General features: G+C 45.7%; 1 protein-coding gene across 1 annotated transcript in view; it reads right to left on the reverse strand.

Moving 5' to 3' along the window:
* Positions 1–17,071, reverse strand: part of LOC142466804 (uncharacterized) — a 345,151-nt gene extending 328,080 nt beyond the window's left edge. The window contains exon 1 of the mRNA XM_075572257.1: positions 16,788–17,071. The gene's annotated coding sequence lies outside the window, so the exon portion shown is untranslated. The remainder of the gene's footprint in view (positions 1–16,787) is intronic.
* Between the last annotated feature and the right edge of the window lie 10,495 nt (positions 17,072–27,566).

Raw genomic sequence — 27,566 nt, forward strand, 5'->3', positions numbered from 1 at the left:
ATTGCCTTTCAAAGTTGTTTTTTAAAAAAAAGAAAATGCTACAAGTATTTTCTCACAGTACAGAACTGATTTATTAAAAAAAACCACACATGCAGGATATTGACTGAACTGCAGCTTTAATTAGAACCAACAGCATGGAAATATATATATATATAAAAAAAAAACAACAAGAAGGATGATACAAATAACCTTTGTTATCCCATTAAAATACTCGTTTTATACACCATAAACAAGTCACTTTTCATTGTTATTTAACGTAACACAGATACACGTGTGTACTTCTATGTGCACATCTTAGTCACTGCTTATCCCTAAACATGCCTGGCTTTAGAGATAGGTCTCTCACCTGTGTGTGTCCTCTTGTGTCTGTTCAGGTGGGATAAAAGAATAAATCCCTTCCCACATTCCCCACATACATACGGTCTCTCCCCTGTGTGTGTCCTCTTGTGTCTGATCAGGATGGATAAGTCACTAAATCCCTTCCCACATTCCCCACATACATGCGGTCTCTCCCCTGTGTGTGTCCTCTTGTGTTTGTCCAGGTTGAATAACACACTAAATCCCTTCCCACATTCCCCACATTCATACAGTCTCTCCCCTGTGTGTGTCCTCTTGTGTCTGTTCAGGTGGGATAAAAGAATAAATCCCTTCCCACATTCCCCACATATATGCGGTCTCTCCCCTGTGTGTGTCCTCTTGTGTCTGATCAGGCTGGATAAGTCACTAAATCCCTTCCCACATTCCCCACATACATGCGGTCTCTCCCCTGTGTGTGTCCTCTTGTGTGTGTCCAGGTTGAATAACACACTAAATCCCTTCCCACATTCCCCACATACATGCGGTCTCTCCCCTGTGTGTGTCTTCTTGTGTGTGTCCAGGCTGGATGACACACTAAATCCCTTCCCACATTCCCCACATACATGTGGTCTCTCCCCTGTGTGTGTCCTCGTGTGTGTGTTCAAGCTGGATAATTGACTAAATCTCATCCCACATTCCCCACATAAATGCGGTCTCTCCCCTGTGTGTGTCCTCTTGTGTTTGTTCAGGTTGGATAACACACTAAAACACTTCCCACATTCCCCACATACATGCGGTCTCTCCCCTGTGTGTATCCTCTTGTGTGTATTCAGGGTGGATAACTGACTAAATCCCTTCCCACATTCCACACATACATGCGGTTTCTCACCTGTGTGTGTCCTCATGTGTGTGTTCAGGCTGGATGACTGACTAAATCCATTCCCACATTCCCCACATACATGTGGTCTCTCCCCTGTGTGTGTCCTCTTGTGTTTGTTCAGGTGGGATAATTGACTAAATCCCTTCCCACATTCCCCACATACATTCGGTCTCTCCCCTGTGTGTGTCCTCTTGTGTATGTTCAGGTGGGATAATTGACTAAATCCCTTCCCACATTCCCCACATATATGCGGTCTCTCCCCTGTGTGTGTCCTCTTGTGTGTGATCAGGCTGGATAATTCACTAAATCCCTTTCCACATTCATTTGGTCTCTACCCTGTGTGTGTCCTTTTGTGTGTGTCCAGGCTGGATAAGTCACTAAATACCTTCCCATATTCCCCACATACACGCGGTCTCTCCCCGGTCTGTATCCTCTTCTGTAGATTCTGGTCTGATAACCAAGTCAGACTCTTCCCACTTTCTCCAAGATCATTTCCCGTGGCAGCTGCTAATATATATTTTTTGGAATGAGAAGCAGTTAAATTGTTTATTAATTGCCTTGGCTGGTTGAAAGATGCATTTTCGGTCATATTTATTGGAATGTTGCAAGATTGTTCTGTCCTCATCTTTTCCATATACTCAGCTGGGTGTTTGAACTTCAGATGTTTGAGGAGGTAATCCTGACTGCTAAAAGCAACCTTGCAGTGTTGGCATGGGTGGATTATTGGAGCTTGTCTTTGTACTAGACGAGACAAAAAAGTAACTGTTACACAAACTGTCTTACAAAAGGTAATGCAGGAGAGGTAAGTTGGCATATCACAAAAAGTACAGGATGAAAGTAAACTGTAGATGTACATTTTAAAATTAAGGGTTTAGAACAACATGTGCAGCATTAGGGCAGGGAGAATAGATGTAGTGGATCATACATTTAAAATGTATCATAACATTTAACAATTATACATACAGACACACACACACACCGAGTTTGACAAATCACCCAAAAATCTACTCACCCACATACCCCGCCTTTTAAAAAAGAAATTGAATAAATTCCTATTAAGAACTAATAACATTCGTTTTTGACATAAGTTTATTTATTGTATTACATTTATACTTTACTACAATTAGGTGTGTGTGCGTGCGTCGGATGTTCTTACTAATCTAGAAAAAAAGCCAGATGTGAATGACTAGTTTCCTGAACCCCTTAACCAGTGTCAGGATGCCCCCGTTTCACAATTTTCTAAAGCAGCAATCCTGGCTTTGGATCTTACCTGATCCGCAGTCCCTCAAAGTCCGGGTACCCTCATTCCCACAATGTTATATATTGTAGGGGAGGTGTTCCCTACCTGTCTTCTGGGTTGGGTGGGGGGGATTCCGGTGTCTCCTGTGTGAAGTCAGATCTGGAAGAAAGCAGTATAGGTTATTTCGGTGTAGTTATAGGGCAGTTAAGATATATAGGGTAAATAAGATATCCAGTGTGAGACAGAGAGTGTGTGCGAGAGAGAGACAGACAGACAGAGATAGAGAGATAGACACAGACAGACATACATGGGGTGGGTGACAGACAGACAGAGGGATGGATGGAAGATAGAGGGACGGGGTGGGTGACAGAGACAGACAGACAGGGTGACGGGGGTGGGTGGCTGACTTGACTGGGTGGGTAGGTGACTGACTGGAGACAAGGGAGGGGGCCAGGGGAGACCAGGAGGAGGGCAAAGGGAGAGCTGGGGGAGTGGGCAGGGGAGACAGGGGAAACCAGGGGAGGGGGGGCTTCAGACATTTCTTTACTGACACCAGTAGGGGAGCTGACAGTTCTCTTCTCCTCCTTCCCTTAAAAAAGGAAGTACCCGCCGCGCAAAACGTAAGTTGGGTGCAACGTCATCACGCTGACATCCTGGAGGAAGTAGGCGATTGAGAACTACACTACGAACGGGTTGTATGGCGATTGATACTAGCAATTTTCTGCTTTCTGCTATTGCTATGATTCATTCTAATTACTGGCTGCATACTGTTACTTTTGACCTAGCATTGATGAATGCGCAGGACTATTTGAAACAGTGGCCTTTACACATGTCATCCTGCTAATTGGGTTTAACTATTCATGATATATATATATATATATATAGATATATATATATATATACACCGTATTTTCCGGCGTATAAGACGACTTTTTTACCCAGGAAAATCTTCTCAAAAGTCGGGGGTCCTCTTATACGCCGGGTGTCGTCTTATAGGGCAGGTGCTGAAACTTCCGAGCCGGACTGGAGAATCTGCGGTCGCCGCATATGGTGGGGGGAGCTCAGAAACGGCCGCGGCCGCATCCCCACCGTATGCGGCGACCGTATGAAAGCAGCAAGGGCGGCGCTGTACAAGTACGGTAGAAGAAAATCCACTCACCAAGATTCGTGGAAAGAAGTGACTTAACGCGGTCCCGATGACGAGGTGAGGGGGCGCCTCACCGGGAAGGTGTAAGTGAAGGGCGGAGCAAGCTGCAGGCGTCTGGGATGCCCGGGGTATGGAAAAAAGAGATAGAGCGGCGCTGTGCCCAGAAAAACACGCCTCTTTCACCCGTCTGGCCCGCCCTTGTATCCTATAACCGTACCTCCTTCTCTGCCTCTCAGATCTCGCTCCTGAGGACTGCAGTGAAGCGGCGCAGGCGCGCATGTGCGAGATCTGAGAGGCAGAGAAAGAGGTAATAGGATACAAGGGCGGGCCAGACGGGTGAAAGAGGCGTGTTTGAGCTACCGCTCTGATAGTCTTGGAGACAGGGAGGGCTGGGCAGGCAGGGAGAGCTGACCAATCCAAGCAGGCTTTGTATACAACAACCAGCCAATCGCCGGTAAGGTACATCGCTTGCCGTGATTGGCTGGTTGTTGTATACTGGGTACCACATACAGTACAGCACCAGTATCTGTACCTGTTCATACAGTATAGCGCCAGTACATACAGTACAGTATACAAATGTCCAACAGTCAAAACCCCATCATGGCTCCACCAGCAAGAAGAAAGAAATATGAAGCCAGTTTCAAACTTAAAGTTGTAAACTTTGCCATGGAACATAATAACTGCGCTGCTGCAAGACAATATGGAGTAACAGAAAAGATGGTTCGGGACTGGAAAGCAAATGAAAAAGCATTAAAGAGTATGCCAAGGGGTAAGTGTGCATTAAGAAGAGGCACCCCACATTGGCCAGAACTCGAAAAACATGTAGCAGACATGGTGAATGAGCATCGCCAAAACGGTTATGTAGTTACACGAAATAAAATACGTTTGTTTGCACTTCAGTGGGCCAAATCTAACCCAGATCACAGCAACAGATTTAAGGCCACTGTATCCTGGTGTACTAGATTCATGGGAAGGCATAATATGGTACTGAGGCAAAAGACGAAAATTGCCCAAAAATTACCTGCAGATCTTGATAGCAAAGTAAATAGTTTCCATCGATACGTAATACAACAGCACACTAAACATGGCTATGCGTTAAGTAGTATTGGAAATATGGATGAAACTCCAATGAATTTTGATATGGTTGGAAATAAAACTGTCCATCAAAAAGGTGTAAAAACAATTTTAATTAAAACAACAGGACATGAGAAGTCCAGTTTTACAGTGGTACTAGGATGCACAGCTGATGGCGCCAAACTGAGACCAATGATTATGATTATTTTTAAAAGAAAAACAATGCCGAAACTCAAGTTCCCTGTTGGTTGTTTTGTACATGTGAATGAAAAAGGCTGGATGGATGAAGAAGGGGTAAAGCTATGGCTTGATAATGTATGGAGCAGGCGACCAGGTGGACTTATTCAAAAATGTAGTCTACTGGTGTGGGATATGTTCAGGGCTCATTTAACTCCCAGCACCAAGAAAAGGCTTGCAAGACTAAACACAGATGCGGCAGTTATTCCTGCAGGATTGACATCGTTGGTACAGCCACTGGATGTGTGCCTAAACAAGCCATTTAAAGATCGCATTCGAGAACAGTGGAATGAATGGATGGTTAGCGGCGAAAAGTCATTCACAAAAGGAGGAAACATGCATGCTCCACAGTTGGATATTTTGTGCAAGTTTGTCATAAAAGCCTGGAATGATATTGATGCAGAAACAGTAATCAAGTCTTTCAAGAATTGTGGCATATCAAATTCATTAGATGGTATGGAGGACGACTACTTGTGGCAAGATGATGAGGAAGCCGAAGCTGAGACCACACCATCTGATACGGAATTCGATCCATACGATGACTGCCTTACAAATGTATCACTAGATGTCATTGATGTACTTATGATATCAGATGACGAACAGGAGGATTTTGAAGGCTTTTAAAGGGAAACTGTCACGCCAGCAAAACCTGTAAAAATACCGTAGATTGCAGTTATGATGGGCGTTGCTAACTCGCCAGGGACTTGCCCGGCACTTGCTCTCTCTCTATTGTTTGTTATCTTCCTCCTATCATCATCAGTTCCAGTTTGGTTGACAGCTTAGAAAACAAACAGCATGGCAGCTCCCATGGGTTTATTGTCTTATCCTTCCTTTCAGCTTTAGAGTGAATTAGGAAAAGTTTAATCCACTTGCACTGTTTTATGTTTACATGTTTGATGACAAACAGCCTTATGTTTATAAGTGACAGTTTTCCTGCTAAGTACCTGCATGTCATAAGCATTTGAATTAAAATTACCATATTGAAATCAAATCTGATGTTTTTTTAATTTTTATTTGGTGTGCGTTGGAAGAGGGGTAGTCTTATACGGCGAGTATATCCCAAACTCTATATTATAACTGGAAAAGTTGGGGGTCGTCTTATACGCCCAGTCGTCTTATACGCCGGAAAATACGGTATATATATATATATATTTATTATCTGCCATAGTTAGCACTGTGAGATACACAGGGTTATATTAACTGTGATACACCCAGTTGATACAGACTAGATGAACTAAGCATTTCATATATATATGTGTATATATTATCCAGAGGATCATATCGATTTGGCCCTAGTACTGTTGGATTTTTCTGGTGCTCTGCATCCATTTACTATACACTTTAGCAGTAGTATTGAGCCTCACGATTTCTATGCACAATCGCATGGGATATTAGGTGGCTGTTTTAACCACATCCGATACATGGTTACCCCTAGATGACCTAAAATCACATTGGGTCATCTTAGTAATTCTCTATCCAGGGTTTGCTAAATACATACATGAGTATATGATGTTTGATCACGTGAATACAGGCGTGGATTTATTGCCTATTTAGCACTCATCTACTTTTTAATTTCTAGGGATGTTTTTCTCTTTAAGCACTGTATATATATGTTCACAGCTATTCGTTTTCTCGTCATTGTTTGAGTATTAAATAACATTGTATTATTTTGGCCATTATTGACATCCGTCATCCTACTTTGATGGGAGCGGTTGTTATGGGTAATTTGCACTCTCTCCCCATTAAATAGCATACCTATCTGACCATTGTTGTCTAATATATATATGATTTGACTGTGTGCAGTAAATAGGGTACTTTTGGTGATCCTGTGATTACCTTTATATTTTGCTAATAAAAATGTGTTGCCCATGTTCTGAGACCCCAGTGTCTTTTCTGTGCATGGATCAATAATCTATCCCATTCCCCCACTTCTGAAAATGTGCATGAATTTCCCTTCAATTGACCTCAAAGCTGTGTAAGCCATCTGGATGTCACAGAGTCATGTTGCTGTACTACAGTAACCTTCCCATATGCAGAGACCTGCAGCACAGTGAGGGACTTGCAGGCTTCTGCTTCTCTGCGCTTGGGTAAAAAGAACTAAGCCCACTGCAGAGAAATTATCCCAAGCCAGCACGAAACAGGATTGCTGCTGACCGAACCCCCGCCTCCTCTCACAGCTCAAGGCTCAGAAGCTGCAGCCGGAGAGCAGTGTATGATGAGATGAGGATCCCAGAAAGGGGAGGGGAAAAGAGAGAAATTATTATTAGTATGTATTGATTTATTTCAAGCTAATGCTGAGCCAGCCCCGCTACCCACAATAAACATTAAAAACACAATACTAGCCAATACATCCATTGATTGTCAGTGTGGTTACCTATGCCCTCAATGGGAGCAACGATAACCCCAATGGGAATGAATAGGCACCCCACTACCCACAATATCCCTCCCACCCCCCAACACATACAGTACAGTAATGGGCAAAATTACTATTATCCAGATCTGGATAATGTGAAAAAAAGGGGGAGAGAACCCCTGTGCCGGTGCTTTTTAGATTGATTAGTAGAGACTGATGACTGTAATAAAGTCTGAAATAAAGTCCATACAAAAATACCTGATTAAACTAAGTCTAGGAAATGTGTATTTTGCGTGAATAACTCTCGCTGGATGTCGGCCCATGTATACGTGGACTAATAGTGCAGGTTGATGAGAGTGATCAGGGGGAAAACGCTGCAGATGGAGTCCAACAAGAGAACCCGTGAAATAGCCAGCCCCACTCCAACCAGGTCCTCAGATGAATCCTGCGGTCACACGGACACCTGGGATTGGGACTGAGGTTAAAAAAAGTATAAAGACTTACGAAGCCTCACTATCCGTGTCCCTGAAGCGAGGTATCGCAGATTTGATGCAGCTCCTGTTGAAAGCATGCTCCAGCCAAGGGCAATTCGGAAAACAAACAAAAAAAAAAGAGTGAAGCACTGCTAACAAGCCAGTAGGGAAGCTGCACCATTGGCCAGCAAAAAAAGTATTTATTTAAAGTTGAACAATTAACATCCCCATAGTCAACTCTAACGCGTTTCGTACTCTTTGCCAAAGTACCTAGTAGGTACGAAGCGCGTCAGAGTTGACTACGGAGATGTTGTTAATTATTCAGCTTTTAATAAACTGTAGAAAAAAATGGGGATTAAACCCCAAAATCCTGATGCTGCATACTCCGTAGAACACTGAGAATGAACAACGTGGACATGGACTACATAACTTAATCCGCTGTACATGATCCAAGTGTGACCAGACTCACTCAGGGTGGGGGACTATAAAGCAGAAAAAATGGTAGAGGTACAAAAAGGCATGCTAATAACGTGACACAGAGTAAATCACAAAATCCAGCAGCTGCTGTCCTCACCTACACCCTGTGTCCCACATTAGAAAAATCAGCTGGCAGGCACACAATATGATCTGTTGGACTACCGGGTGATGCTGATATAAATGCAGCGTTGTCCCAATGCCACGTTATATCGGCGTGCTCCTGACGGTATACTTGTATAGAAAAAAGTGAAAAGCTTTTCACTTTTTTCTATACCAGATTTAAATTAAGACTTTTTTTTATGGCCAATTGTCCGGCCTCCCTACAGGCTTTTTTGTGGTGCTCAGCTCTCTCGTTTGTTTTCCAGATCTGGATTATGGCTCATTTGCCCATTAAAAATAAAACATTATCCAGCATCATAAAGTAAATAAAAGTTGCACTTACCCCTGCCAGGATGAAGGCTGTCCTCATCACCGTCCTCCGCGTCCATGTCCTCCGTGGGCAGCCACAGTACAATTAAAAAAACAAAAAACTAATGGCCATTAACACCTTTATCACCTTTGCGGTTAGTAACCACTACAGTATTTAAGGAGTTAACCCCCCTCCCCAGCTACACACCTGGGCAGCCAAACCACCCTCCAAGGGTAACAACCCCCACTATCTACCCATTGATTGGTACAGTGGTACATCATGCCGATAATACATGGGCATGATTTGCCACTATGGCAGTCAACAGGCAACCTAAAAAAAACCATCACCAAAACTACACAGCAAATAAAAAAACATTCACCAAAAAACGCACAAATAAAATAATCAAATCAACAAAAATAAACAAGTAAAAAAAAAACAATTACCAAAAATACACCAGAATTTGAACGGGGAGTTGTCCCAAGGGTGTGTGGTTATGCCTCTCTGGTGGGTTGCGGGAGTGGTTAAACCCTTCATTACCATTGTGGTTACCACCACTATGGTAGTGAAGGGGTTAACTCCTCCCGCAACCACCCACCCTGGGGCAACTAACCCCTTCATCCACCCCCAGGTTTAACCCCTTCATTCCCTTAGCAGCTAGCCGCTAAGGTAATGAAGCTGTTTTTAATATAAATACTAGTGTACAGTAGCACGGGGTCTCCAGAGCTGAACCGCATTGATTTAAGCCTCTGAGACCCCTGCTTCCCGAGTTATAGGGACCGGTATGGGGTGTCGGAATTTCCTATGCATTTAAATATCCCACGTCATGTGACCGGGACATTTAAATGCATAGGAGATACCGGCACCCCACACCAGGGCCTGTATCTCGGGAAGGAGGGGGTCCCCGGACCTGAAATGAATGCGGTTCAGCTCCGGAGACCCCCTGCTCCAATACACTAGTATTAAAATGTAAATTAAAACACTGCGATCGCCTGTGAGAGCTGTGCAGGGAGAGGCGACACTCTCTGTGCAGCTCTCTATGCATCTCTTACAGACTGCGGCCAGATCGTACGGGCAATAACTTACAAAAAATCTGAGATCACATTGTTGCTACGTCAAACGGTATTGGCATTTTCCTACCTCAAAGTTTGAGATGGTTTCAGATTCTTTATGAATACCGTCATATCACAAATTACAAACAGTTCGGTGGGAACATGCCACATCATTCGTGATGGGAGCAAAGTTATCAAACCTACTAGAATAGGCCCATTAGTACAGGCATACCCCACATTAACGTACGCAATGGGACCGGAGCATGTATGTAAAGCGAAAATGTACTTAAAGTGAAGCACTACCTTTTTTCCACTTATCGATGCATGTACTGTACTGCAATCGTCATATACGTGCAGAACTGATGTAAATAACACATTTGTAACAGGCTCTGTAGTCTCCCCGCTTGCGCACAGCTTTGGAACAGGTAGGGAGCCGGTATTGCTGTTCAGGACGTGCTGACAGGCGCATGCGCGAGCTGCCATTTGCCTATTGAGCGATATGTACTTACTCGCGAGTGTACTTACTCGCGAGTGTCCTTAAATCGGGGTATGCCTGTATTTTGTTTATGGCTGCAGCACAAATCAAGAACTAACCATGCTTTACTATACACTAAGGTGGCAAAGGAGGGGTAGGTAGTGTAGTGTAATGTTAATATTATCCACTTTGTGGTCAGCTAGTCCTTGAAACCGATGACTAGTTAACCCGTGGACTACTAATGGTATAATATGTACTGAAATGTATTTTAATACAGCTCAACCCCCTTATAACGCTGTGCTTGGGTTCTAAAGAATCACATCGCATTGTAAGCAGATCGCATTAGAAATAATGTACAATTGTATGCGTTGTATAATAAAGTATTTAAAGCTGCAGTTCAGTCAATATCCTGCATGTGTGTTTTTTTTAATAAATCAGTTCTGTAGTAAGAAAAAATACTTTTAGCATTTTCTGTTTTTAAAAAAACAACTTTGAAAGACCAATTTTCTTGTATTCTATTTTAACAGCCATTTGCTAAGGCACTGCCCCTTCATGTCCTGTCACAAGCCCTGGCACACCCCTTTGTCAGCACTGCCCTCCCTCTAGCACTTGTCAGTGCAGGAATGCTCATGAATATTCATGAGCTTCCACTGCCAGTCAAGCAGATTATAAACAAATCCCAGCTTTTAATATGTCACCAAATTTCGACCTATCAATACATGGAGAACGAATTGACCTGCAGCTATACAGTTCTTAAGCTAATTAGAGATTGCCCACATAAAACTATTGAAGTAAAAAAATAAATGTAAAAAAAAAAAAAAAAAAAGACTGAACTGCAGCTTTAAGACACCAATAATCGTGTTGTAAAGTATTCGTAAATACGAAAATTGGGAGCCCCCCTTGCACCGCGTTATAAGCGGATTCGCGTTGTAGCAGATCGTGTTATAACGGGGTTGAGCTGTAACTATTTTATCATCTATTCTGTGTTGGTTTAGCTTATCTTGCCTATGCATACAACGGGCAGTACATTGGCCATAATATACATAGGAAAGACAGGGCCAACACCAGCCTGGAGTAGGTAATAAAATATTTGCGGTATTTCTGACGTTCATCCAGTTCCGATAAATATCGGAACTTGATGTATGGCAGTTTACTTGAAAATGCGGTATTATGACTATTTTTTAATCAGATCCGACGCTTTTAACAGGTCCGATAAAATGTGCTTTATTTGGGGCGCTACAACGCTGATTCATCGCACGATAATAATAGGGAACTTTTGTTTAAGGGCATTTTTGGTTACCGCAGCTTGATGTATCCGGCCCTTTGACTCAAGTCAGGTTTAGTGATATTAAGTTCTAGTGGACCTGTAATGGTGTATGGAGATCTATCAATCTTTGTAATTAAACATCAGTAATAAGACAATAGAGATGTAAAAACCACACAAAACACATATCCCAGAGCTCCTCATATTTCATCCCAAACCTGGCCCCACTACCTCCTTCCACATTACTGTTGGAAGTTCTGTCATACACCCAGTAACGCAAGCACGCTGCCTAGCAGTCACACTTTGACTCCTCTCTCACATTCAAAACGTATCTAAAACCTGTCGCTTTTTGCTCTGCAAAATTACAAAAATATGCCTTTTCTCTTCCGTCTCGATTACTGTAACCTCCTGCTGTCCGGCCTTCCTGCCTCTCACCTGTCCCCCTTATAATCTATCCTAAATGCTGCTGCCAGAATCACTCTACTCTTTTCTAAATCTGTCTCAGCATCTCCCCTCCTGAAATCCCTCTCCTGGCTTCCTATCAAATCCCGCATCTCACACTCAATTCTCCTCCTCACTTTTAAAGCTTTCCACTGTCCTGCTCCTTCTAACATCTCAGCCCTAATTTCTCGCTATGCACCATCCCGACTCTTGCGTTCCACTCAAGGATGTCTTCTCTCTACCCCTTTTGTATCTAAAGCCCTCTCCCAAGGACTGCCCAACACCTCTGGAGTGCCCTTCCCTCAACACCCAACTAGCACCCTCTCTATCCACCTTTAAAACCCACCTTAAAACACACCTGCTTAACGAAGCATACGAGTCCGTGGCTTATACTATATACCTGATACATAAAGCTTGTCTCCTTGCAGACGCACTTACCAGAATGCTCTCCTACTGTCTCTGTACGTCCTTCCTACCTACCAATTAGATTGTAAGCTCTTCGGAGCAGGGACTCCTCTTCCTAAACGTTAATTTTTAAGTCTGAAGCACTAATTCCCATGATCTGTTATTTGTATTATTTGTTATTTATACGATTGCCATGTGTACTTCTACTGTGAAGCGTTATGTACATTAATGGCGCTATATAAATAAAGACATACATTCCTGATTACCTTGTGCTTGTGCGTTACTTTTCCACTGCGTACCCCACTTGATACCAAGCTCTTTCCCATATTCATCTCCATACCAGACCAGGAGCTCTGTGTGTGTGGGGAGAGGTCTGCGCAGGTTCTGTAGTAGATTTTCCTGTGGTACTGCAACGCCACAAGGTTCTGTTCTTCCTCGTTTCTCGCACAACTTACAAACCTAAAATTGGGACAGTTAGTGAGGTCTAAAAGTAATGTCTATTTTATAAAGGAAGAGCTGAAAAAAGATACAAGTTGTTAATAATGCGACTTGTCTTTTCTTTCTTCTCTACAGTTTTTGAGGTGAACAGAAGTTAATGGAGAGCAATGTGTATACAATATATATATATATATATATATATATATACCAGCTGTCTGTGGGTGGTTTTCTGGGTATGCACCTTAACCCTGGCTGTGCTCAAGGCTGTGACCATGCAGCAAGCTTAAGCCTATAGGGAACCATGTTAAAAATGGTTTTTGAGGCAAAAAGTGACACTGTGTGCTCATTTGCATGTCATTTCCCAGAATCCCTTGCTGCCGTGGAAGTGCTGTATGCTGGGTGATGATGGGGAAAGGCAGGGTTGCAGACCTGCCTAAGGCCGTGTCCATAGATGGGCAGGCCGTGCTGAGGCGTGCGGACGCTCCGCGCTGAGCCCCTGCATCCTCAATGAGGATGCCTTGAGAGGGGGCTCACGCGAGCGTCCGCAGGCGTGCGGAGGAGTTGGAGGTTTCAGCCGAGCGCCAAGCTGTTTTTCAGCGCGCTGTCGGCTGAAACCCTCCAATGAGAGTGGGGCTGCGTCAACGTCACGGCGCCGTGACGTCGGCGCCATGACGTCGCGTCAGTGCGTCGCGGGTGATTGGCCCAGCGACGTCACTGCCCCGCCTCCCTACAGTCTCCCCCCACCTCCGATCGCGGACGCTGGCTCACCTGTATGGGCATGAAATCGCCCAGCTTCTGCAGGCGAGCCTCAGCGTCCGCTCGCCTCAGCACGGCTCCCCCCCTCTATGGCCCGGGCCTAAGACATGCAGATGAGCATACAGTTGTATTTGCATATATATATATATATATATACATACACAAAAGAAAAAAATGTTGTTTAAAATAAAAACTATAGGAGTAAAGTGTAATGAAAGTAGAAGATATGTAGCACATATGTTCAACATAAAAAGTAGAGAAAGAAAGTATTATTGATAAAATTATTTATTGTAAGTCTTGTTTATGGAAAGGCGTGAAGGGCGGGGAGGAGGGCGCGTGAAGGGCGGGGAGGGGGGCACGTGAAGGGCGGGGAGGGGGCGCGTGAAGGGCGGTGAGGGGGGGCGTGAAGGGCAGAAAGGGGAGGGAGGGCGCGTGAAGGGAGGGGGGCGCGTGAAGGGCGGGGAGGGGGGGCACGTGAAGGGCAGGGAGGGGGGGGTGTGAAGGGCAGGGAGGGGGGGCGCGTGAAGGGCGGGGAGGGGGGCGCGTGAAGGGCGGGGAGGGGGGCGCATGAAGGGCGGGGAGGGGGGCGCATGAAGGGCGGGCGCGTGAAGGGCAGTGAGGGGGAGCGTGAAGGGCAGAAAGGGGAGGGGGGCGCGTGAAGGGGAGGGAGGGGGGCAAGTGAAGAGCAGAAAGGGGAGGGAGAGGAGGGGGGGCGCGTGAAAGGCAGGGAGGGGGGCGCGTGAAAGGCAGGGAGGGGAGGCGCATGAAAGGCAGGGAGGGGGTGTGTGAAATAAGGGGGTGTGAAAAAAGACGCAAACTAAAAATAAACACACAGGATCCCAAAAGTACTCTCTGATCGGTAATAACTATGCAAAGGATAGTGGCAAATGCAGTAAGCACAGATGACACAGGGAGCAGAATGTGTGTGTGTGTGTGTGTATATGCAAATATAACTGTATGCTCATCTGCATGTCTTAGGCAGGTCTGCAACCCCACCTTTCCCCATTATCACCCAGCATACAGCACTTCCACTGCAGCAAGGGATTCTGGGAAATGACATGCAAATGAGCACACAGTGTCACTTTTTGCCTCAAAAACCATTTTTAACATGGTTCCCTATAAGCTTAAGCTTGCTGCATGGTCACAGCTTTGAGCACAGCCAGGGTTAAGGTGCATACCCAGAAAACCACCCACAGACAGCTGTTTCGACCTTGATGGGTCTCATCAGTGTGGGGTTGATTTTAACTGGGTATGCATGAGAGGCTATGGGATAGGCTATACCATAATACTGAGTTAAGTTATGGTGAGTAAAAAAAGTGACAAAAACCCTCCACAAGAAAGCAAATATGCAAATACAACTGTATGCTCATCATGTCTTAGGCAGGTCTGCAACCCCGCCTTTCCCCATCATCACCCAGCATACAGCACTTCCACTGCAGCAAGGGATTCTGGGAAATGACATGCAATGGTTTTTGAGGCAAAAAGTGACACTGTGTGCTCATTTGCATGTCATTTCCCAGAATCCCTTGCTGCAGTGGAAGTGCTGTATGCTGGGTGATAATGGGGAAAGGTGGGGTTGCAGACCTGCCTAAAACATGCAGATGAGCATACAGTTATATTTGCATATACACACACACACACACTCTGCTCCGTGTCATCTGTGCTTACTGCATTTGCCACTATCCTTATCTTTGCATAGTTATTACCGATCAGAGAGTACTTTTGGGATCCTGTGTGTTTATTTTTAGTTTACGTCTTTTTTTTATATATGGGTGTAATAAACTGTTCTTTTTTGGATATTCAGAGTGCTCCTTAGGGCAGGGGTGCGCAGACTGGGGGCGTGGGATTCAGTGTTTACAGAGGTCCCGCACTTCACCAGATGCATTTAAATTAAATGTTGGGGGACCGGGCGAAGCGTCTGTAAATTTACTTGCCTTCCTTTCCAGTGACGTGCCTCCATGGTAACCCAGCATCAATTGAGGTCCGGGGTCACGTGACGGTGCCGTGACATCACATGACCCCGTGGCGTCATTTGATGCTGGAGCAGAGAAGGGGATGGGGGTGCGGTCAGAGGGGGCGATCAGGCAGGGTGGAGCAGACTTAAAAGTTTGCGCATCCCTACTTTAGGGAACAACTTTTTTCTTTCTTGTTGTTATCATATTAGTCTGTCCCAGAGCACCACCAGTCACCATTACTTGGAGCACATTCCTGGCTTTTTTGGGTACCATTTACTTCACTGTGTGATTGGTGGGGGTGGGGAGGCGGGCACGGTGGTTACAGAGGTCCCGCTCTCTTCCACAAGCATTTAAATTAAATGCCGGGGGAGGCGCGAGGCCTCTGTAAGGCCGCGGTCCCAGCGTGCACTGTAGCACGCACGCCCGGCGCATGCACACCGCGATCTGGGACAAGACTGCAGAGTGGCTGGGGGTTTCCAGGGGCGTGGCCATGACCTCATCCAGCTGGTTCATCCTCATTGGGCTGAACCTTCAGCGGGGGCGTGGCCATCCTCCGCAACTTCTAAATTCAATGTCTTTGGGAAAAACGGTAGTGCAGCACGGCTGCACATCCCGCGCGAAGGTGTGTACTGGGCCCGGACCCATTGAGGGGCGATGTTTCTTTGCACAGCGCACGCCTTGTAGGTACTGGGGCCACGGCCAAAGGCTGCGGTCCCAGTAATGTCTGTGACACGCGCGCCCGGCAGGGGGGGGCGGCGCGTGTCACAGCGCTAACCGCGATCTGTGAGGAGAATCTTGCGACGGGAGGGGGCGTGGTCGGGGATTTTGCCTCCGTCACTAGGAGTAAACTCAATTTTATTGAGTTGGGAAAAACCCTGCAGCACGGCGCGGCTGCACCTTCTGCGTGACGGTGCGTAGTGGGCCCAGCCCCATTGAGGGGCGGTGCTTACACGCACAGTGCACGCCGCGCCGTGCGCACAGGCTGTACTGGGACCGCAGCCTAAGTCTCTCTTAGCTGGTCTTAGCTGCCCAAGAGACGTCACAATGTCATATGACGCCGCGGCCCGCGAAGGAAGGGGGGCACGAAAACAGAAAAGTTTGCGCACCCCTGTTAACCTCTTGTACTATATCTGTCATTATTAGTTGCTTGATATAGGGGCGTGTCAGAAGCTGCGTCACCCGTTACCCACAATCCCTGTGTTGTTAGCAGCAGTGGCCCTGATCACGTGATACAGGAGGCGCGCTCCGGTTAAGGAGGTTCCCTGAGTTACAATGTGTGGGGGTTCTTCCCCTGCAGCAGCGGGGCTCGCTCATTGGTTAGAGCAGGAGAGGCTCAGGGGGCGTGTTTGAGCCCCCTCCTAAGTCCCTGCTGAAAGGGGGGGGGGGGCTATACAGGCGGTGGCGCGCGGACACTCACCGCAGAGGGGGGATCCTGTCTGACTCTCCCGGCCCCTCCCAGCTGCTGCATGTGTGGGAGACGTTGTTGTTGTTGTTGCTGCTGCTGCTGCTGCTGCTGCTGCTGCTGCTGCTGCTGCTGCTGCTGCTGCTGCTGCTGCTGCTGCTGCTGCTGCTGCTGCTGCTGCTGCTGCTGCTGCTGCTGCTGCTGCTGCTGCTGCTGCTCTCTGCCCGGCTGAGAAGGGATTGCTTCCTGCTGCTTGTGTGCCTCCGGTCTATAGCGACCACGTGACCAGCAGCAGCCAATCACAGTAATGATAATAACAACCAGCAGCAGAAGGGTTAATGTTAAAGGGGAAGAGACACCATGAGTGTCCCTGCCGGGGGGCGTGGCTTAAAAGGACGTCACGTGATGAGGACAAGCAATGCCAGATGTTCATAGCAAATGTCAGGAAATGTTTTATATCATTATTAATTATCTTTATCCCATGTGTCATTAAATAGAAATTGCTGGGTATGAAAAGGTGCGATGTTACAGTAACCACACACCTGATATGTATTGCAAATGCTGTTCATAATTCAAGTGATTAATATAGACAAGGGGGGGGGGGGCTTGCCCCCAGGTCGTGGTTTTCATCCCTCCCCCCTCCCACCCCCCCGAAAGTTACTTTTTTAACATAAGCATGGTGGCAGAATGTAACATGTAGTCTTTTATTAGGTGATTAACAAACTTTACCATCAAGGTTTCTGCCATTGACATAAATAATAACCGCTATCGCTATACGCGCTGTTCGGCCTTAATCACAGGGGCGGTTATGTGTCACTCAGGGGGGGTCCCATTCTCTCCCGGTAACACAGGTATAATTGAGTGTAATCTCTGTTGGGTATATGCCATAGCTTTTGGGGTGTTTCAAAAATGTATTGGGATGGGGGGCTGCACACTGACCCCCCCACCAGGGTGGGAGGCTACACTTAGGCCCCCAATAGGGTGAGGGGCTGCACATGTCGACCCTCACATCAGTGGGGGGCGGGGCCCAACTGTCCCCACTAGGGGGGGGGGGCTACACTTGTGCCCCTGCTGGATTTGGGGGCAGCACATGGGCCCCGACTGGGGTGGGGGGGGGGGGGGGAAGAGAGGGCGACACTTGAGAGCTTTTGCAGAGACGTGCCTTTATGCATTATTATAATCACAGAATTAGGTTATCAATAGGCACTAGTATTGGTAGTTATATTGGATTGAAGATGTTCATTTTGTTCATTCTTATGCATTGCTGGCCCCAAAGAATTGTGTTACACTGTGTATATTAAGCATTCAATAGGTTGATAAAACTCATCATATATGCAACAGTAGTTTAAAATCATGTGTTCTATCCCAGGTATAGGACTAGGTGACATGTAACAGTTTCAGCATGTTTTCTCTTATTGACTTGGAAGCTACACTCATTCATAAACCCACAGCGTTGCTTTTGGTCTAGTGTTAAGCTATATTGTGTAACGGCTTCCATATATCTCATAAGCAAGGCTCTAAAAGTCTCTTTCCCGAGTGTGGTCCTGTGAACCTCTTGTGGTCCCACCCTGGGATCACTTTAATCTGACGTATAAACGTCACATTTACATGGATGGAATAACATGACTCTATAAAAGATGTCCCCGCATTAAGAGTATGAGTGCAACATAGAGTATGTATAGGAGGGGGAGAGACAAGAACCCTATGTGATGCACTCAACTCTACTAATATGAAAATAATACATTTTATTAATATCTATTGAAGTAAACATAGAAAAAAGTTTAAAACCTAAGCAATGTACTTGAGAGATCCTGAGTGTGGATCTTACTCATTGGTTAGATGGCAAGGGTATACACCTTTAAATAGCCATGCAAGCTAGACAGGACTTGCAGTTAAATGTGACTGTGTATCATACCACACTTGAACATCATAGCTCTAAAAGTGGACACTTTGTTAAATCTCTAAGGATAGTGGTACTTAAAGTGTTAATCGTGAAGTGCGATTAGATGCAGTGATGCAGGGGGGAGGGAAAAGCAGTAATTCATATGACACTGTATAGTAATGCTTGTGTGTTACAAATGGCATTGGTGCCTGCACAGATAAATTGGATGCAATCCCAAACACACAGAAACCCCAGCAGTGATGAACAAAATCTGGGAACAGGCGTTGATATACAGCAGGTGTTAGTAAGTACAAAACCTTAATGGCCAGTGTGGTATAGCAGCCGGGCATATATACACCCGAGGTTACTTACATCCACTCAATGTATTAATATACCGACAGAGACTTCATCCACTCGTAGTTATCTCTGACCGGCATACTGCACCGACACACTTTATTCGAGCAAATACCCAGTATGTACCTGGCAGATACCTGGAATGCGCCGCTCCTCACCTCTGACAAGCCCCGTTGCGTTTGCCTTCCCAGCCTGGGTTCATGCCTGGCTGAGGAGCGGCTGATCTGTTAAATGATAATGATTAGGATTTAATAGGCTGCAATGCTTCGCGTGTCTACCAGATGGCATAAATTCATGAATTGTAATGCAGTATATATATATATACTGTGCAGTATTGCAGCCAGCGGGAATAAAATGCTTCAATCCCTGCTTGGAAAATACCTCAATGCACTCGGGCAGAAAACAGTTACAAACCTCAATACACCCGGGTATACCCGAAATCGTGGGACTAGCCGAGCTCGAATAAAGTGTGTCGCCAGTGTAGGATAGTAAGACCTGATTGTCCCTATCACTTGCTAGTGGGATCCACATCTGTGGCCCACATCAGAGTTTAAACTGCCAAGTTCCTATTCTAGCTGACCGGACGCTAACTCCTGTGAGTTTGCAGTACACTGAACGTCGCTATGACGTGATCCCGACACGCGTTTCATTCCAGGACAAGGGAACTTCTTCCCCCGAAAAGCACACTTACTTGGGGATTGGGGCAAAAAACTAGACTTTCCTAGGTGTAGGGATACAGTCCTAGATAGAGTTTTACCTTGACCGCGACTTAGCACCAAACGTCCTGGAACTAAAATCGTCTAGAAATCCCAACCGGGACCGCTACGGTCAATTCTAAGAACTTGGCCGCGAAAAGCTGGACTTAGAAAATATTCCGGGCAGACTTCTGAAGCTGGAGCCTTGCTATTTGCGCAAGAACACTTTTGAAAAGCCCGCCCGTGTTCTAGCACTGGAAATCTCAAGTCCCATTGGCTCAGAGGTTTCTTATAGTATTTGGGACTCCATTCACAAAATACTACAGTCAATCAGAGCATGGGAACTTTCTCAGTAGCCAATCAGAGAGAAGCCGGTATAAAAAGCCGGGTCTGTGGGAAATCTGAGATTGCCAAGGGACATGCGCAAGTTTGCCACCTCCGTCCCTGGCTTGCTCATGCCACCAGCTGAGTCATGCTCCTCCAGGTCTGGCAGAACAATCCTGGCTGCCCTTCACAGGATGTGGGTACTTGAGCCCTTCCCTGGTACCCATATGACTTTCACACCTCCGTCATCCTCTGGTTACTTTTAACTCTGATGGACTGGCACCAACCTTGTAGCCCTGGTAGTCTGTTGGAACATTAGTTCTCAAAGTCCCAGCTCATTACCGTGCACAACAGTATTTAATAAAAATAGACTTAATACATCCCTAAGCCCTGGGTATAAAATACAAATGTGCACTTTTATTTCTACTAGCCTTAATTCCCTATCCACTATCTAAGGGACTTAGAATGGACTCTGAGAGTACCCCCACAACCTTATCTACTGTTGTGGGTACCCATGAACCTAACACTTGTTCAGGGCACTACCTGGGGTACCCCCCTTAACCAAGGGATCTCCACAGTTTACATCACTATTCCCCATTTACCTTCCTGGGCTGGGCTGAAGTAGGGAACCCTAGCGGTGAGTCGCGCAAGCGTTTTCAAGATGAGATATTGCCGGGACAATCTGCCTACATGTATCCGAGAATCAGGCATGATTCCTGGGTAAATTTTTATGGGAACCGACAACTTTGGACCCCAACTACCTGGGCACATTCTGACAATTTCCCCTCAACCCCCCCCCCCCCCCTTGAAACTCATACCCTAGCAATCCCGTGCTTGCTGGCATGCCTGGAAAGGTAAAAACACAAAAAATACTTTATTTGTGCAAAGTACAGGTTATGCATATACAGTTGCTGGGCTCAACAGCTGATATTCCTGAACCCCAATATACGGATCAGGGGTAACCATTCATGGGCTTGACCTTTATTGATTACCTGGTTACCCCCTTACCATCACACATATTGTAGCGGGCACACTCTCATACACAGCGCTGCTCCCTACCTGTAATTCGGCAGCCGTACCTCCCCAGTGCCGGCAATGGAGAGCGATCACAGGACCAGCAGCAGCCAATAAAAAAAACGGAAACACGTGAGGACTTCTCATTGAGCAGGCGGCTATCCTTCCTCTCCTGGATTCGCAGGGATACACATGCGGCACGCAATCAATTTGCTTTATCTGACGGCCTACACAAACACGCTCACCGCTCCTTCCAATTAAGATGGTGATATGGTGGCTCATTCGCACGCACACTGCGGTGACTAGTGATCACAAGTGATTGCAAACACGGACACACACATACACAGCTACCACACGCGAGCAATCACAACAGGGCCTTACCATTAACAATGTCGTTATCCAAGTGATTTATTTGGCTCCAGGCGGAGGCACTGAGCCGGGAGGAAGGCTGGTTGGACTGGCAGCTGGCCAGCCTGCAAAGGGCACGGCGGCTGCTGCAACAGGTGCAGTCAGCAGGAAGATGCAACCGGTTGGACGGCAGCCTTCAGCAGCAGTATTTGAAGGCAAGGTGACGTGGAAATATTATTGAAAGCTGCCTGCGGCGGTCGCAGGCAGTGGGGTGGCGAGATGGCCGCCTGCAGTAGTTGCAGGGGGTGTGGTTGCGAGACTTGTGCCTGCTTTGGTTGCAGGCTGTGTGGTGGCAAGACGGCCACCTGCTTTGGTTGCAGGCGGTGGGGTAGCGAGATGGTCGCCTGCAGCGAGTTGTAAGCGGGGGGGTGGCGAGATGGCTATCTGCAGCGGTTGCAGATTGTGGGGGCAGAATGGTACAACACAGGCACATCGTTATGGGTTGGTGGACATATGATGAAACGTTCAGGCAAAAGATGGCATTAAGGTAGGGCCAGATTTCTTGGGACATGAAGGATGTGGATCAGGATGGAGGGGCCGTCCCCTTTAGGGGGGGGGCTAAAGGGAGAAGTAATACGGGGGGTAAAGGGAGAAGTAATACGGGGGGAGAATGGACACGCAGGACAGGAGCCAGTCAGGTGTTTCTTTGGCATTCAACGATGCCCATTGCGAGTAAAACAAGTGCCGTTTCAGGTACATGTGCTCCACCTGTGGGTGGCAGCATTTCCAGACCAATTGTTTCAGGGAGGGCGGACGTGTTTTTAGGGGAGCAGAGCAGAAGACTGCCCAGGAAGGCAGCATCCCCGTAGTCAGCGAAAGTATGGGGCCACGGCTGGAAAGGTACCCTAATAGGGATGCGGCCCGGCTGCTTGTGGCCAGGTTTGCTGAGGGGTTGCTGTTCCCGTTTGAGTATTGAAGAAAAAAAAACGTTTCCTTGCCTTGGCTCCAGAACTGAAAGGAACCTTTCCTCTGCCAAGAGAGCTGAAGGCCTTGTGACTGGATATACACACTCATCTGTACCGTATTGCAGCAGACTCCCCCGGGAAGCTTTCACGCACTGCCACTCGTTATCTCCGATTTTTGTTGAACTTACAGGCCCGGTAAACAAAAGAAATGAAACGTAACGCAAGCCAGGTTTCAAATCCTTTGTCTCAATTTATTACTCATACGGTAATGACTTTTATACCAGAAAAAGAAGATATTGATTAGAGGCGTAACATAGGCGTAACCTGGGTGTGTCTTGGGCGTAGCTTTGATTAGAGGCGTGATTTAGGGGCAGGACATATTAGTGGCACGATTTTGGGACGTGTTTCTCCCAATACAAGCAATGTCTGAATACATAGCTTATTCATTGTGTGTTATCAAAGAGACCTTGAATCTCTAGCAACTAAGTTATACTATTTTGCCTCTTTCATAGAACCAGTCTATTATATTTTAACTAAAAGAGCAGGAAACTGACAATACAAAAAGTATCTTAGCAATATCCTGAGCAGGAAGAAAGGAAATGTAATTTGGCAGAAACTGAGTGCATTAGAAATTATATTTCAGCAAAAGGCTGACTACAGAATCTTAACTGGTTATGAACAGACAACATGGATGCTTAACACAAGTGCAGATTCTGGCCTGACCTACTGGTCCTAACAAGTATCAAGCGGAATCGTAGGGTGGGCGCAATTTGAAATCGGCTAGGGATCATGGCGATGTTCTTAAAGTAAAAGTGAGTAAGGAGGTACAGTAAGGGGGTGGCCCCAGATAGATGGTTAGCTCTTGCTGCTTTCGAGAGATATTAAAGAAACATGACATACAGTATGTATATGCGGCTGCATTAATGTCCCTTACTGCGGACGTTAGTTTGTGTCTCTGTCCTTCACCCCAGTATTCACAGGACATTTGGTCAGGCCGTTTTGCCGCGATTCACCCCACCGCTTGACACTTCATCGCTAAGGTAAGTGCCTAAAACCCTTATATGCTTAGCCCCCCCTTACCTTATAACCCCATAGCTTAAGCCCTTACCCTAAAACCCCTTACCCTAAGCTCTTTCCTTAACACCCCCTTCGCTAAGCTTACTGTAAAACTCCTTACCTCCAACACCCTACCCTAAACACCCTTAAATTAACCCCATACCCCAAACCGTAATAAAACTTATACTAGATGCAGCTGATGGCGGTGGGTCCTTCTGCGGTCTAATGCCGGCGGCCAATTGGTTGTGGCGAAACTATTCCAAGTCACAGCTAAATGAGACTACAGACCGCTTCAGCATAATAGTAAACGCACATTTTATTAGAACCAGCAGTGTGGAAATATAAAACATCATTAAGAACAAAATTATTCTTTAAATAAAACTACAATAACAATGATACAAATAACCTGCATTTAAAAAGTTATAACTTTTATATACTTTTAAAATGCTTGTTTTATGCATCATAAACTAAAGTCACTTTTCATTGTGATTTAGCGTAACACAGATACACGTGTGCATTTATATGTGAGCGTCTTAGTCGCTGGTTATCCCTAAAAATGCCTGGCTTTAGAGAAAGGTCTCTACCCTGTATGTGTCCTCTTGTGTGTGTTCAGGTTGGATAACTGACTAAATCCCTTATCACATTCCCCACATACATGCGGTCTCTCCCCTGTGTGTGTCCTCTTGTGTGTGTTCAGGTGGGATAACAGATTAAATCCCTTTCCACATTCCCCACATACATGCGGTCTCTCCCCTGTGTGTTTCACCTTGTGTCTGATCAGGCTGGATAAGTCACTAAATCCCTTCCCACATTCCCCACATACATGTAATCTCTCCCCTGTGTGTATCCTTTTGTGTCTGATCAGGTGGTATAACTTACTAAATCCCTTCCCACATTCCCCACATACATGCGGTCTCTCCCCTGTGTGTGTCCTCTTGTGTGTGTTCAGGCTGGATGACACACTAAATCCCATCCCACATTCCCCACATACATGCAGTCTCTCCCCTGTGTGTGTCCTCTTGTGATTGTTCAGGCTGGATAAATGACTAAATCCCTTCCCACATTCCCCACATACATGCGGTCTCTCCCCTGTGTGTGTCCTCATGTGTGTATTCAGGCTGGATGACTGACTAAATCCCTTCCCACATTCCCTACATACATGTGGTCTCTCACCTGTGTGTATCCTTGTGTGTATGTTCAGGCTGGATAAGTTACTAAATACCTTCCCACATTCCCCACATACATGTTTCCTCTCCCCGGTCTGTGTCCTCTTCAGTAGGTTCTGGTCTGATAACCAAGTCAGACTCTTCCCACTTATTCCAAGATCTTTTCCTGTGGCAGCAGCTAATATATATCTTTTGGAATGAGAAGCAGTTACATTGTTAATTAATTGCTTTGACTGATTGAAAGATGCATTTTCTGTCATATTTATTGGAATGTTGCAAGATTGTTCTGTCCTCTACTTTCCATATACTTGTTGAGGTTCCCTTCTCAAGTCAGGGTCTCTGCTCAGATGTGGATTGCCAAATTAGTATAGTACAGGCCTGGGTGCACCCCGGATCCCAATAAATGACACAGAGTCATGTATCAGTTCCCTCAGGCTCCGCAGCTCAGACTGACGTGCCGAGTATCTGTATTACAGAATATATAGGCAGACAATACGTTTCAGTTTCGTTTCTCTGTAAATCATAGACTTTAGTTTCGTTTCTCTGTAAACCAGCTGAATTCACAGGAAACCGAGAGTTAGCAGACAAAGGGCTCCTGGTTGAGTTTCGATTTACCTCAGAGAGAGAGAGAGAGAGAGAGACTTATTAGCTTATATAAAAACATACTGCGTTATTTCCAAGCCTTGCAATTAAAGCAGATTCAATATGGCTGAGTGCATACAAAATGGACGAATAGTTTCTTATAATACTTTATTACCTTCACATTCCCCCCTAGACACTAAAAGGACATTTTGTAGGAAGGGGTCTGTCCCTAATTTCTATTTCTTGTGCTAGAGTCCCTACCTGAGGGTGTTGGTCAGCTGTTCATGGGCTTGTCCCATCCCCGACAACTTCTGGCTCGCTAAACTCGAAGACCTACAGTATACACAAAAGGGTTCCCTGACCTCAAACAAACACACTAGGGTCTGGGATTCTAGAGTGGTCACCCCTTATTCGAGTTTGGTTGTACTGTAATTGAACATCTTGGGTGATTTCTGCAGTGGTATATCTTCCAGATCAATATTGTCTTGGTTGTACATTACCATTGTGGGTATAACCTCAGATCCGGCCTTCTTACAGAGACCCTTACAGCACGGGATAACACAGAAGACCACTACCGCCAGAACAAAAAGTATAACCAGGAGAAATATTGCCAGTTGTGTCAACCATTGTCGCCAGCCAGACAGCCACGAGAAATACTTGTCCCATGGGTCTGTTATACCAGAATTTCTTTTAAGTTCATCAGACAAATCTTTCAGTTTATTAATAGCTGTGGTAACCTTACCGTCCGGGCCTGTGTTCCCGGGAATATATGTACAGCACGCATCTCCAATCATATGGCAAACCCCCCCTTTTTCTGCTAATATATCTAAAGCCATTCTATTTTGGAACGTCATAGTGGAAGTGGGTCCAAGCTGGTCAGCCAGGCCTTGTAGCGCATCACGGGTGTAATTCACAAACCTTTGTTGATTATAATAGATATAGTTAATCCAATCTACATTTTTATTAACCGTGACTAGGGGCATAAAGAATGACTCAAACCCAGCCTTTACCTGATCTCTGGCCTTAAACTCATCAGGAACTCCTCTCGGTACCCCGATAGCATCTATATATACATGTGAGTCTAAACTTCCTGCAGGGGCTTCTCGCTTACTGACTTTAATTGGTGATGATAATACCTTAGATTTTTCTGTACCAACAGGGATTATATGCATTGGCATTAGAATTTTGGTCAGTGCACACTGACCTGTCCAGTTACCTTCAAGTCTGGTTCTTAATTTTAGATCCCCACATATCCAGTATATATCTCCTAACGATTGGACCTGATTCTGTAACTTAATACCGGATATTTTAGAGAAAGTGTCACAATATCCTTGGGAGAAATTACCTAAAAACCTGTTGCCCTGTAGAGACTCATAGCAGGTATAGTTTCCCTTGTATACAGTGATTCCTTCCCCTGGTTTTGGGGTTTCTGTTGTGAGTGGATATTTTTGTTTCCAATCTTCACACTGGGAGTGATTGGTACTTGTATTGGTATATAGACTAATGAAACATTCTTCTGCATTGATGGGTATATTTAAAGGCACTGTGCCGAGATGGGGCCTAGCTGCAGCACAAACATAGCAGTTACTTTTGTTATATTTTTGAGTAGTGTATTTTATCCATTCCAACCAAAGGTTGGTGTCTGAAAAACCTGTTCCTATGGCCATTGTGTCTTGGAAAGAGGGACCTGCTGTGGCTATCATACCTTGAAATGTCTGAATCCGGGGGGCCATGGGGTTTTTCTCTATCTTGGGGGATTTTTGTGACATCTGCCAATCTTTAGAGTTATACATATCCTGAATTCTGAACTTCCCGTAAGCTCCTCTTATACCCCCTTTCATCCAATTTCCTAGAACATATACACCAGCGTCCCCAGGGCTAGGGTTTTCTATGGTTAATGTGAGTTTCATTATTTCACCCGTCTTACCACTGACTAGACATATACCAGTTTTTCGCAAGATCATTCGACTGATTAGAGACTTGCCCTTTCTGTCTTTTCGTGCTAGGCCATTCTGTGGTTGGTATCCCCAATCTATTCCCGTGTTCCATCCCACTGCTCCCCAGTAATCACATTCCTGTCCCCAATAACTGTCTGTAACACATATATATATGGCTCTAGAGTTCGGAGTGTCTCGGTACATATTACACTGCCAATTGGTTGAGGAACAGCTGACAATATCACAGTAATCGAAGGAGAAGGTAGCTACATGAGTGTTGGATGAGTTATACCAAAACGTGACTGCCCCTTCATATTGGGTGATAGCAATCTCTTGTGCCTCCCCCAAACCTAACAAACAAAGGATATATAGAATCATTCTTCCTTCGAAAGAGGTGTCGCTGTTCTCTTGCAATGAGATGCGTGGATCCAGGTAATTTTTCCTTGAATCTTGACTGAGGTGGGTGTGACT

Source organism: Ascaphus truei, chromosome 15 (genome assembly GCF_040206685.1).
Source record: "Ascaphus truei isolate aAscTru1 chromosome 15, aAscTru1.hap1, whole genome shotgun sequence".
Lineage (NCBI taxonomy): Eukaryota > Metazoa > Chordata > Amphibia > Anura > Ascaphidae > Ascaphus > Ascaphus truei.